The sequence below is a fragment of the Triturus cristatus genome, chromosome 1_1 (assembly GCF_964204655.1).
Source record: "Triturus cristatus chromosome 1_1, aTriCri1.1, whole genome shotgun sequence".
In the NCBI taxonomy this organism is placed as follows: domain Eukaryota; kingdom Metazoa; phylum Chordata; class Amphibia; order Caudata; family Salamandridae; genus Triturus; species Triturus cristatus.
This window is the reverse complement of record NC_140579.1, coordinates 54,726,844-54,740,632: the sequence shown is the minus strand read 5'-3', so window position 1 is coordinate 54,740,632 and position 13,789 is coordinate 54,726,844.

Here is a 13,789-nt window from a genome sequence, read left to right as displayed (position 1 = left end):
GTAATTAATGTATAGAAAAAATAAATCTATTGTTAACCCCTTACTAATGCCTCTGTGTTTGTATTTATCTAGCGTATAGCAACATTTAAAGCAATTATATTCACACTTTCGGTCCTTCTCGAGCAACATTACAGAGACATTACAAAAGCAACATATTCATGCAGTATTCTATTTACTACATATACTACTGTTAGTATGCTTACGGATTTTAGTCATAAAGGTTATTTTAGCCATGCAATATGCAATCCCACGTGTAATTTGGAAATTGGTAATGTTGGTTTATTATTCATGCAAACTCATTTAATAATATTATAATTAATAAGATTATATAATTAGTATTTTCATGCAGAATGGGGGAGGTATACAAAATTTTGTACTACCCGCTCCATCACCTGTTTCAAATCACTGTTTATTAACATGCTGCAGCCTCCACTTCCCAATAAAGAATGGTTAATAACTGTATGACAGGCTTTGCTTGGCAGTGAAAGGTCATAGGTTGTCGCTTGCTTTGAGGTTGCAGCGAGATAATGTGCATGATGTCATTACTGGTAGCCATTTTGGTGAAATGATACTAGTCATATTAATATAAACAAAATTCTGGAAACACGTTTGTTGTAATCAGTAATACGTCCCTGGTGAAATTGCTGTAGCCCCCATTGCTTGCTATACATCATGTGACTAGGACTGTTTCACATATATATCTGTAAATATAAAAAATAGACTGATTCCCAGTGGTTGAGGAAGAGCTTGTTCTACATTTAAGGAGAGAGCTCGCTTGGGAACCTCTTACTTCAGGCACACAACCAGTTCTCAGTTACTCGGTGTCAAGTGAAAGAGCAATCCAAACACCGCGGGGAATCGGGGATGTTCCTCGCCAGCACTGGCACCCCTAGATCCATGGCATACACATGGGGTGGAGCAGACACAGAGATGAGAGATGTGTGCAAGCAGCGTGTCACATACGTGTCACACGTGTCACTTCTCCACATAGAGGAACCCCGCAGACATGCTTTCTGCAGCGAAGTCCTCCTGTGATATAGTCAGATTTCCTCTCAAACCAAAGGACAAAAGTTGGGCTGCACATTGGCACCAGGGCCCCCACCCCACACCCCCCTCCCTTTTCCGGCCCGGCTCTGACTGAAGAGAAACAATGTAACTTGTTACTTTTTGTTTCTCTTCAGTCCTGGGTCAGCAGCACGAGGAGCTCAGAGCAGGCTGCAGTCTGCGGCAGCTGCTTTAGAGAGTGAGACACACAGCTCTCTAACCGAAGAGCTGAGGGGGCCCCCTTCACCTACTGAAGACTGGGGGCCCCCCCTGCAATGCGGGGGCTGCGGGGGCGTTTGTGATGCCCCTGCTACCCGGGTGACACAGAAAATTACACACTCAGATTAGACGCCGCCATTTCCAAAGCTGTGCCCAAAAGTTGGAGGGATCCTCAAAAAATTAAACAATCTGCACCCTGATTCACTGAAACTCTCCGCCTTGAAAAACAAAAGTGTAGAAGACAGGAAAGAAAATGGAGAGCAAATTATAAACTCTCTGAAAGTAATTTACAAACAGACTATTATTAACTATAAGGCAATTATTATTAGGGAAAAATTGGTATATTTTACACAACAAATGGAGACATTAAAAAATTCCACCAGAGAACTCTTCCAAGTTATAAATAAACTCGCCAATTCTCCTGAAAACAGAAGCAATAATAATAGTCCATCCTTTTGCGAGAAAATAGCTTCCTAATTTTTGGACAAAGTGGAACAAATTTACAATCAGTTTACCTGCTCCAAAAGCTTGGATCCAAGCAACAGCTCCACTATAGCACATGCTTCCTCCCCTGATTCAAACTCTCCTCTCAAAAATCCTCAGCCTAAACTCAGCCAATGTTCTTATGTTACTGATACTGAAGTCCTTAACCTAATCAAATCAACTAAATCCGGGTCACCACTTGATCCCTGTCCACCACCAATACTCAAAAAGATTCCTATCCCAATTTCCTCTTATCTCACCAACCTCTTCAATGGGAAGTACAGTTTTGGGACCTTTCCCAAATTATGGTGCTGGAGCGCGGAAACCTAGATAACCGGGAAACGGATGAGACCCGTACCGATATCCTCCCTTCGTCACAGACCAGATATCACACTAACGCTTTCACACATGCAGTCATTGGTGGGGCCCATAATACCAACATTCACACGTCACTTCACACTGGTCTGTACATACAGGAGAGATGAGCAGTTCAAGCGCTTGACATGAAGGGAATACCTTATGACCTATAAAAAGAAAAATAATTCACATATCTATACATTAACACCCTTTCTCCTTCAGATCTCAATCTTAAAACATCGATGGATTAAATTAGTTGGATTGGTTGATGATGATTTTAGAACCAGCTACAACACATTAAAAGATTTCGACCTCACCTCCCTCAATGAATCACAAACGCATTGCTTGTTAATCAATATTTTGTTTATCTATTTTATTGTAAATGTTAGGCGTGCATTTAGAAAGTTTTTATATTAAATTTCACATAAATCACAGAACACCATATTTACCTAATCTGGCTATCGGGCGTCCTCTAAGTCATTAGCTTGTCAAACTCAAATTGACTGTCATTCGGTCAATAGCAGCAAAGCTCTTCATGTAGCACGCTACAGTCCCAAAGACTGGACAGGACCAAAGACGTGCAAGCACTAGTCGGTGCCCATAGATTTAAGAAAGTTCGTAGTTCATCAGTTATTGGGCAGCATTCAGTCCGTCAAAGATTCAGGAACACATCAGTCACCCTAGGCAGTAACGTCACTGTCGTCTTCGTCTCGCAAAAAGGAAGTTTTTTTTTCTCTCTATTCTACCATGGAATTTATATTGAAATTAAGGTAAAGAAGATACAAATTATAAAATATGGACAGTCGTGATTGGTGGGTTTAGATCGTCCGGCAGAGTCTTTTCGGAACTTGGTACAGTTCAAAGTCCGTTCTAGTTCCTTCTTAAGAGTCCTTTGTTTCAGTTTAGCTGCAATCCCACCGTGGCTTTGTTCAGGAACACTAAGGTACAGGTCATGATGAGGCCACAAGGATGTTTTGTCGCAACTGCGCACTTCACTCCAAACCTCGTGGAGCAGTGACCATTCCCTAGTGTCGCTTCAGCGGCCATAATGGTTTTTAGGCCCAAAGGATAACTTAAGCAAAAACAAGCACAAAAGAGTAATTAATACATGGAAATAATGAATCTAATGTTAACCCCTTACTAATCCTTCTAGGTGTATGTATTTATCTAGCATATAGCGACATTTAAAGCGTTCATATTCACCCATTTGTTGTCATCTCGGGCAACATTACAGAGACATCACAAAAGCGACATATATCATGCGGTATTCTATTTACTACATATGCTACTGTTAATATGTGTACGGATTTTAGTCATAAAGGTTATTTGGCCATGCAAAATGCAAATCCCACGTATAATTTTGTAAATTAATAATGTTGATTAGAAAACATGCAAAACTCATTTAATACTATTCTGTTTAATAGATTATTTAATTAGTATATTCATGCAGAATAGGGGGGGGTATACAAATATTTGTGTACTACCCGCTCCATCAATCCCCCCTTTGATGATTTTATCATCACACCATTAATGTTTATGAATTTTTCATGGAGTTGAAATGAATTCTGGCTTTTAATTTACATCTGTTTCCCCAGTTTCTTCTCTTCTGGCTGTCTTATACATATTTTCTTCCATCTCTTCGAATTCTACTTCTTCAAACTCTCTCTTGTCTCTTATTCTGTCTTCTTTTCACATTTTCTCCTTTTAATTTTTTCTGGATTTTCTTTTTTGACATAGACATCCTAATCTTAATATTAATACTATAAAAATCATACATGTTAATGGAAATAAGATTTTACCTAAAAAGGTACTACCTAAGTTTACTGAGAAATCTTTAATAGAAGATATTTTCTTCCCAATATTTTCGCAAACACTTTCAACCTCCAGTGGTGCAATTTCCTCATGCAGATCAGTTATATTTTTAATGTAAATTTTCAAATCTTTACTTTAGTCTGGAATGTAAGTACAACAATGTTGAACTTTCAGCATTCCACAGACTCCACCCTCTTTTACCAATAATATATCAAGGGCAAGTCTATTTTGCATTACCATGGCACGCATGGCAACCATTTCAGTATTTACCAATAAAAATCCTCCAGCCTTGCTTGTTGATAAGCGATCCACTACTGTTAATAGCCTTCTAATTTTGTTTGCATTCAGAGATATTCCCACTGCGGGTATCAATGCTCCAAAGATGTCCCCTACAATTTCTGACCAAGATTCATTCTTTCTACGTGCTAGGTAACTACCTAATTTATGTACACCATCTTCTCCTCTTCCCATGTGGAATATCTTTGGAAAGACCAGACCCACATAACATGTGCCATACCAATGGTCTGGCAAACAATAGTATGCCTTGTTCCCGCAGGAAAAGTATAACTCAGGAAAAACTGGATAATTTCCTCTTTTAAATCCCCATCCACCCATGATTCGGTATGTATCATGGCATTCACTGTTACCTACAAAGTAATTATCATATGCAGTTTGATTCCTTCTAATACATAATTTTCCTTTCTGAGGCCAATCTAAAGCCTTAGTTGGACTTGCTTCTCCCTTCAAGTGTTTTTTCATTTCAACATCCCAGACTGTCTTTTCCACTTTTCCCTCAGATGCTTTCTTTTGCATTTTCAATCTCCTTTCTTCAACCATATCCAAGAACGTCTTTTCCTCTTTCTTTAAACTGCAAGTCAGATTATTTCTAAATATATATTCTAATGTTAGTTCTTTTGTCTCTAAGAAAAATTCACCTAATACCTTTGCAGGTTATACCTTATTTAACTTGTTAATTGAAGGTACTTGTGAAAATATGTTATCTCCATCTGAAAAATAATATTCTAATTTCCCTGTTTTGTAAAACAGGCTAGCTATTACACTACATGTTATTCCATAAGTTACTGGAAGGTGGTGGTAAGTCACTCCCTCCGATGCAGGTAACTGCATACAAACGTAGCAGTCCCTTACGTCCATTGTCTTTACATATTCATACAGTAATTTCGAAAATACATTGTTAGAAAAATCAGTTATAGACCTGTCTTTATGCAAATAATTTGTCTATTTTAGTCGGAAATACCTTTTGAAACTTTTCTATATTAATTTTGTTTTCACTATGTCCTTCTATTGTTTCTATGGTAACCTTAAATGAGATAATCTGAGCTAGTACACTCCACAAAAGCATTAATAATCCTGTACAACAACACGTTTTACACCATCGCTTCAAGAATACACATCTATCTTTTCAACTATCTGTGTTTGCCATTTTTGTATGAATGATCAGTGTCTTTTGACTGAGCCTCTTCTACTTCACAACTAGTTTGTCTAACCCAAAGCTCTAAGCACCTACTTGGTCCTTCCAGTTTTGTCTTTTCCCGTATTTTATTGTCTTTTCATTAGCAGCTTTCTTGTCTTATTCAGTTTGGCATTTGATCGTCCTTCCCTTTTCCTTCACAATCTTGATACAGCACTTCCTGAACATCCGTTTCTTCTCCAATCTCAGACAAGATAACTCTCAGGATTTCCGATTCTTTGTCTTCCTCAACCACTTCTGGGTTTTCCTGGCTGTCCGCCTCTTTTATTTCAGGCAGGGCCACATACGTCCATTCCAGTGACTTATACTTCTGGTTAGGTTTTCTTGTTCTTTTGCTTTCCTCTATTACACTTATTTCTTCATCGTTTGATTTTTCTTGACTAGATACTTCATTTACCTGTTCAGCTCTTGGTAAGTTTACTCGTGTTAGTCGATATCTCAGCCTTTTTATCTTGTTCGGCCAAATTTCATCTCTTGCCGACCTTTTCAGTTTACTTCCTTGATCATTCTTTTCAGTTCTCCATGCTCTTTCTCAAGACTCAACCTTCTGGTACTTCGTCTTCACTTTCCTCCGATTCTGTTTCAACTGCTTTTTACTTTCAACAGCTTTTCTTTCCACCACTTCTTTTGTTTTCCCTACTTCTGTCCCTCCTCGGGTTTCTTGCGCACAATCTTCCTGCTGACTACTTGTCCCTTCCTCTAACTGGATGTTGGAGTTCCCTACACCTCCTCGGGGGGTCTTCCGCAAGAATCTTTCCCTCTCTCTCTGTTACTGGCACCTGTCCATCTACCTTTGTTATTTCATCTAGAACTTCCTTATCAACAATCTCCTTAATTGTCTTTTCACTGTCTTTTTCTTTTCTCGAACATAAAGTCACTTGTTCAGTCTCGGAGTCTGAGCTGGTTTCAGAAATCTGTAAACTTCTCCTTAAAGAAATACTTCTTGGGGCAAGAGTCAGATCTGGCTCTGTCCGCCCCCCCCCCCTCCCTTTCAGGATTTTCCCTTGTTCTCGTTTCTTCATCATCCGATTCAGAACTTGTTTCCGATTCATCGAAATATTCTGTCTCTTGGTTATCCACTGGATTTGGAATCCTCAATGTGTGACTAGCGTGAATTCAGTTCTTTATTCCGGCACACTTCACAGCTGTTGTCGTGGTCAGAATCACCTGTAGTGGTTTTCCCCACCGTGGGACCAAACCGTTCCTCCTTCTGTGTACTTTGATTCTCACCCAGTCCCCTGGACTCAGATCATGAGCTTGCTTCTTTTCAAGGGTAGTGGCATCCGCTCCAACCTGATGAAACACAGAATGAACTGCGTCAGCCAGGCCCTTACAGTAATCCAACACCAAGTCATCAGTTATAGGCAACAGCTTGTTGACTGGTATGAATACATGACGCATTGCTCTTCCCATGATGATTTCATGGGGACTCAACCCTGTTGTTCTGTCTGGTATTGATCTGATGGTCATGAGTACTAGAGGCAAGGCCATTTCAAACCCGTGGCTAAACACATTTTCCCTATTCTGTTTTTGATGGTACCATTTACTTGTTCCACCACACCAAAAGCCTCTGGGCGATAGGCACGATGTAATTTTTGCTGTACATTCAATGCTTCACAAATTAATTTTTCGATCTCATTATGAAAATGTTTTCCTTTGTCTGACTCAATTGTTACTGGGAACCTGAATCTGGGAATGAATTCCCTCAAAAGCATTTTTGCCACTGATTCCATTGCTTCTTCTTGTTGGGTATGCTTCTACCCATCTAGAAAACAGACCATTACTAGAACATACCTCAACCAGTTACAGGGAGGCATTTCAATGAAATCAATCTGCATTCTGGTAAAAGGCCCTCCTTCGCGACCTATTGTTTCTAGACTTACCAATGTTTTTCTTCCAGGATTGTACTGCTGACATATAAGGCATGTTTGACAAAGACTCTCTACTACAAGTCTGAACTTTGCATTGTACCAGGTTTGTTTAAATTACCTTATTATGGCATCTCTCCCTATGTGTCCCTGTCCATGATAACATCCGTGCCATGGCAGACACCATGCTATCAGGCATAACTGGTCTTCCATCCCGATAGACCCACACATGAGCCTTCTCCCTTAGTGCACATCCTGCTTTTACCCACTGCTTCATTTCCTCATCTCCTGCTTCTTCCTGCAATTGCCTCACTTCCTCCCAGGTACCCACAATGTTAGTAAACATTAGGGTGCAAGAATTCATATCTCTCTCCGCCTGATTTATAGAATTATGATTTTGTGCACAGTATTGGGCCGTATCGTTGGCATATTTGTTGCCGACTGTAGTGTAATCTTTTGATTGGCTATGTGCAGCACACTTTACAAGAGCCAATTGCTTAGGCAGCTGTATCGCCTCAAGCAACTTCCCAACCACTTCAGCATTCTTTATGGGAGTTCCACTGGAAGTCCGAAATCCTCTCTGTAGCCATATTTGGCCAAAATCGTGCACAACACCAAACCCATACTGGCTATCAGTTATCACAGTCACTCTCACATTCCTTCCTATCTTGCCTGCTCTAGTCCAAGCAACAAGCTCAGCTACCTGGGATGATTTTACTCCCTTCACGTAGGATGCTTCCATTACTGCTGCAACTGTACATACTGCATATGCTGCACTCAGCATTCCGTCATCTGTTCTCAAGCAAGATCCATCCACGAACATCACAATCCCTTTCTGGCAACGGTACATCTTTTATATCAGGACGTGGTTTGGTACAGAAATCGAGTACATCTAGACAATCATGATCCACTTCGTCTGACTTCAACATTCTCAGCATCAGGCAACAACTTTGAAGGATTCACATTCAAGCATCTCACAAGGCTCACATTTGTTGCACCTAATATGACTTTCTCATATTTAGTTAGCCGACTATGGGTCATGAACTGAGTGCGACTCCTTGTTAAAAGGATTGCCACATCATGAGGTACAAACACTTTCACAGGATATCCCATCACGATTACTTCACTCGGTTCCAAACTCCTACAGGTAGCAGCCACTGCTTTCAGACAGAAGTGTGGCTCAATGATTAGAGCGGCAGACTCTGATGCAGAGGTCTAGCCCGGGACCAGGGTTCAATTCCCCGCCTCGGCGGGTCTTGGGCTCAAAAATTCCACTGACCTGATAATTCTCGCCTCGGTGCCTATTCCAATCATGAAGTCCCACTCTGCAACTCTGGGCAATAGCTTGCTTAATCTCCACAACGGCCCCCACAATGCTAAGGATACCTGGCCTCCACCTTGGGGGTGCCCAGGAGTGGACGCCTCACAGGGAAAGCCAGGATGGGTTCCACAGCGGTATTCGTACAAGCGCCGTGAGACCCTTGTGGGTGAGTAGTGCGCTATACAAGTATCAAATTTACATTTTACATTTACATTTACACCCAGGTAAGGCTACAGCTACTGGGTCTAGCATAGATGAAAAGTATGCAATTGGTCTTCTGTTTTCCATGTTTCTGTATTAATACAGAGAGTGCAGATCCATTCCTCTCACTGCAGTACAACTCAAACTCCTTTTCATAATCAGGCATACCTAATGCTGGCCCTTCACACAAACCATCTCTCAATCGGTTAAAGGCTACCAATTCCTCTTTATTCAACTCAATGGGATCTCTCACCACTTCTTGTCAAGCGTACCAAAGGCTTTGCAATTAGTGAAAAACCACTTATCCACTGACGATAATACCCAACCATTCCAAGAAACATTCTCACCTCTATTTGCGTCATGGGGGCTCTCATTCCTTTTATGATTCTGTCTATTGTTATTTTTCTCAGTCCTTTTTCAATGTTATGGCCTAAATGTACTGCCTTTTGACAAAATTGTAACTTTGATGGTGACACTAAGTCCTCCATCAGCCAAATGATTCAGCAAGGCTATGGTGTCCATCACGCAAGCTTCACGAGTTTTCGACGCCACAAGCAGATTGTCGATTATACTGTACTAACACTGGATTTTCGGGCATTTCTAGGTTTTTTTAAGGACTTTTTCAATATCTGATTAAATATTGAGGGACTTTCTGTATACCCTTGTGGGATTCGGCACCAAGCCAAAATACGTTCGCCAAAACGAAACGCAAACATTCGCTGGCTGTTATGGGGCTACGGAATGGAAAAGAAAGCATGCCATAAGTCACTCACTGTATACCATTCTGCATCATGGGGAATCTGATACAAAATCACAGATGGGTTTGGTACAATGGGACAACATGACACAATGATTTTGTTTATCTTTCTCAAATCTTGTACTATCTTGAACTTTCCATTAGGCTTTTTCAGTCCCATGATTGGTTAATTACATGGACTACTCATTATTTCTCTCAAAATGCCTTGTTTTGTCATTTTTTCGATTATGGGAGTAATTCCGTCTATCTCATGTGTCAATATTATATTGAGGAACATTTGGATAGCTTATTCCTTCTTTCACTGTTATTTTTACTAGGTCCACATTTCTCATTAGTCCTACATATTCTCCTGTAAAATCCCAGACGTCTGCTTTTACAGTCTGTTTCAACTCTCTTGGTAATTCATCAGGGTTAAATACAGCATAGGCTTCAGTAATCTCAGTTTCCCTGGTTGCTATAGTCATTTTATACAGTAAGTCTTCATCAGGGGTACAAAATATGGTGCAATACATTTTGCACAACAAATCTCTACCTAACAAATTCACAGGACTTGAATCGCACACAACAAAGCGGTGCATTTTGGAAAATTTCCCTATATTGACCTTTACTGGTTCTGTGAGATACGTTTTGATCTGTCTGTTGGATACTCCAACCACTTGGATTGTTTCATTCGAGAGAGGAAGATTCTTAACATCAGCTGACCTAACAGTTGATCGAGTAGCACCAGTATCTACTAGGAAAGTAATATTTTCATTATTCACTTTTCCGTCCACAAATGGGCCTGTCTGGTCTACTTCTAGAGTTGCGCCAAGTACGCACTCTTCTTCCTCCCCTTGGCACCGTCAATAACCTTCTTCTGACTCACTCTCATCGCGTTGTAGCCAGTACTGCGATACAGCGCTAGTGCGCGGCAGCTTAGTTACCTGTTCTTCGTTGTAGGATCCGGTCTCATTACTGTATTTCTGTGAGTTTACGCTCTGTGGAAAAGGCGGTTTTGGCACCTGATTCTGTTTGGTAACAACCTGCTGCTGTCGCTGCGGTTGACCACTCACCTCATTCTGCACCTGTGGATTCAATAATGCATTTTCTTTATTAGTACTTGGGGAAATTTACACTCTGATTTCCAATGCCCTATTCTTCCGTAATTATGACATGGCCATTTCTTTTTAGCTTCTTCTATATTAATGTCCCTTGCCTTTCCCAGGAGTTAATTTTGGTCTGGGTCCTGTATTTGTTTGTTCCATTAACTGAGCTTCTTGTCTGTCTGCTACCTTTACTTGTGCCCACATAGCTTTCTCTTTTAATTTACGCTGTTTGGCTTCAATTTCATCACTAAAATATTTTGCATGTCTTAATACTTCATCTATTTTCTTATTTTGCCAATCTACTGTGTGTTGCTTGATCATTTCACTAATTTCTGGACGTGACCATATATAAATCTGTATACAAAATGACTCCAATCCTTTTCACTCAAATTTTTATCACCACTGAACTGCTTAAACGCAAGTATTAATCTCTCGTAATACGCGTGTACGGACTCCTTACTTTCCTGATGAGTTCGGTCAATTTTTACCCAATCGGTTTCTTTAGGAGGTACCTTGTTTTTAAAAAAGGTAATTACTTGTTCATATTTCTTCATTACCACTGGATATGGGGCACCTGTCTTTGGATCTCTAGGGTATTCTTTTGTAGGCCAGTCTTTCACTATTTTACACTCTGTCCATAAATCTGCTGGTACTGTTATGTCAAAAAGGCTGTTCAAATCAATCCACAAAACCTTTGATAATTTTATAAATCTGTCCACTTGCCTATACCACTCGACTGGCTTTTCGTGTAGTCTAGGGAAATCATTTGTAAATGACAAAATATCTTGCCTAGTCCAAGGAACATGTACATATCCTCCTCCTGGAATTTCTCTCATAGGGCGTACTGTCACTGCTTTTTCTTTCTCTCTCACAGGAAAAGCTGCAAAAGTTTTATCTGAGGCATCATCTCGTTTTCGGTACCACCTGCTCCTCCTTTTATCCACATCTCCCCATTTTCTTAACAAGATAATTATTTCCTTAATCTGACTTATTCGTCCTGTGGTATTCAAATTTTCAATATCTTTTTCAGTGAAATCTATTCGGTACGGTTTTTGTAGAGACTTTACCTTTTCAATATCTATACACATTTCGTTTGCTACTTTCAATCTTTCATGCAAATTTTTTGCTCTCCAAGTTATACTTTTGCACAGAAATAGTAACTCCTCATCCTGATAAGTTTTTAACTTCTCTATGGGGATAGTTCCTACTATTAATTCTTCCAGCACCATTCGTAGCTTGGCCACATCTATCGATTGAGATTCTCTGTCTTTTCTCTGTAAACTCCTCAACCATTCGCCTAATTTTTTCGAAGTAGGACCCACTGGTTTCTCTCCATTACTTCATTCTAAGTCTTTTGGATTCTCTATTACTGATTCCAAAGTCATTGTATGTCTTTCTGCTATATTTGGACTTAATATCAGGTTACTAGGAACATTTGACTCGATCGTACTCCTTGTTTGTCTCCATGAGTTTTCATATGAACTTTGCTTTGGCCTCTCAATCTGTTTATTCCTGTTATAAGGGACCGTTAAACAATGTTCTCTATCTTTCTGTTTATCAAAAATAGGCATCACCGGGCCTATTGTCACAGGAACAGCCACAGCTTCTACATTTTTAGTCAATTCCCTTATCTTTTCATTTAACTCTAAAATAGTTTTTGCTAATTTTGCCAAATGTTCGCCACTCACTTTATCATCTGATTTTCTCTCTATCTCTCTAAGGAATTAATTTTCCCTAGTTCTTGAGGTACTGGTTCAGTCTTGATGATTCGCAAAATTTCTCTCATTGGGGCACTTGGTGTCAATATTTCAGATTCTGGTTGATACGGGGTGGATTTTTATAAAACATGTCGTCAAGAACATCATCCTCCGATTCATTCACTCCATACCCTCCTGATTCTATATTAGATCTCTTCTCTGTTCATTTTCTACCACTATTTTCTTCTGCATGTCTCACAGGAAACAAACCATTAGCCATACTTGCACTTCGCCATCTCCTCATTCTGTCATCATGATTTTCATGCCCATATCTACCAAACATGTATCTATATCTTCCGCCACTCCTCTGTCTCTCTCTGTCATGCATCTCATCGTCACATTCTGTCAGTGCTTCAAACTGTGTTGGTCTAGGTCTTGGTTCTAGATTCATCATTTTCTCTCTCAAATTTCTCAAAACCGCTAAATTAAAGGAACCATGCTCTGGAAATGCCAAAACTCCATCATCCTTTGGGTACTTTACCCAATTATCTAACCAAATACAAGTATGATATCCGTATTTCGCAACCATAAAGGATGCAGGTGTTTTCGGTGGGGGAAGCAACTGTCCCTCCCTAGTTACAATTGGTTTATCCTTTTTAAACAATTTCTTGATTTTCCCAAACCAGGACTTTTTCTCCTTCTCCGGTGGATCGTAATACATCATTTTTGTCTTTCCGTGTATCGCTAGTCTTTCCTTACGACTATTCTGTTTTAACCAATCGTAGTGCGACTCACACTAACGCACCAATCCGGAGCATCTATGTCACTTCTGCACTTCTCCAATCCCAGCGCGTCTCACACTTATACACCAATCAGCAGTGTCCACGTCACCCTGTAATTCTCCACTCCTAACGCGGCATACACTAGCACATCAATCAGGGGCGTCTATGTCTCTTACTGACTATCCAATCCCAGCGCGGCTTTTCTGACGTCAGCTTTTCTCGCTGTCGCAGCTCCTGCTGACCCCTCCTTTACAAACATTTTATCAGTAACTTTTCTTACGTTCTTTTTACTTACAAATCTGTTAGTAACGACATAAAAACGCCACCATTATCTGTTTCGCTAACCAAAGTATAGTTAATGACCTTTTTCACAAGACTTCCGTCTTTCCCGAGAGCAGCGCTTACCTCTGCCCTACTACGGAATCGTTACTTCCGTTGATAAAGTAGCACATCCCTCTACCTTACCCTTCTAGCGAGCATCAGCTAACCGTTTCTCCAGAATTAAGACACTTAGTTGGAGACCCAATGCTCCTGATAAATAAAACCAGAGTTTCACAATTATCCTGAATGCTATTTCATTCACGCACTTTCATACGGAAAATGTAGTTCATTCACACAGAATTCTGTCTTTCCCGAGAACAGCGAACAGTCTGTCCTACTACAGAATTATG